The following is a 571-nucleotide window of genomic DNA, read 5'->3' on the forward strand; positions in this document are numbered from 1 at the left end:
AGAGAGAGAGAGAGAGAGAGAGAGAGAGAGAGAGAGAGAGAGAGAGAATGTGGTTAGATAGGAGGCACCACAAGTTTCACCTGTTGTGAGTGGACTGGGGATAACACATAAGACTAACTTCATATTAGAGAAACTAGTCAATGTTGTCAATCACTGGGTTTAGACCCACCTAGGAGACACATCTCTGGATGTGTCTGTGCTGGTATTTTCAGAGAGCTTTTACTGAAGAGGAAAGCTCTGAATGTGGGCAGCATCATTCCAGGAGCTGAGGTGGTGGCCTAGATAAAAAGAAGGCCGGTCTCCCTCTGCTTCCTGACGGTGGATGCACCGTGACCAGACACATCGATCCTGCTACAGTGCATTCCTCACCACGATGGCTGAATCCTCTCAGACTGAGAACCAAAATAAACACTTCCCCCTTTAAGTTGCTTTAGTCAGGCATTCTATTGCAGAACAAGGGAAGTGACCCATACCGGGGATGTGAGTAAGACAATCAGCCATGAGTTGACTTGTTGAAGCTAAGGGGTGAGAGCTTCCGCAATAAAAACCTAGGGCAAGCTGTTGGGAACAG

Source organism: Grammomys surdaster, unplaced genomic scaffold, assembly GCF_004785775.1.
Source record: "Grammomys surdaster isolate TR1022 unplaced genomic scaffold, NIH_TR_1.0 126131, whole genome shotgun sequence".
In the NCBI taxonomy this organism is placed as follows: Eukaryota; Metazoa; Chordata; class Mammalia; order Rodentia; family Muridae; genus Grammomys; species Grammomys surdaster.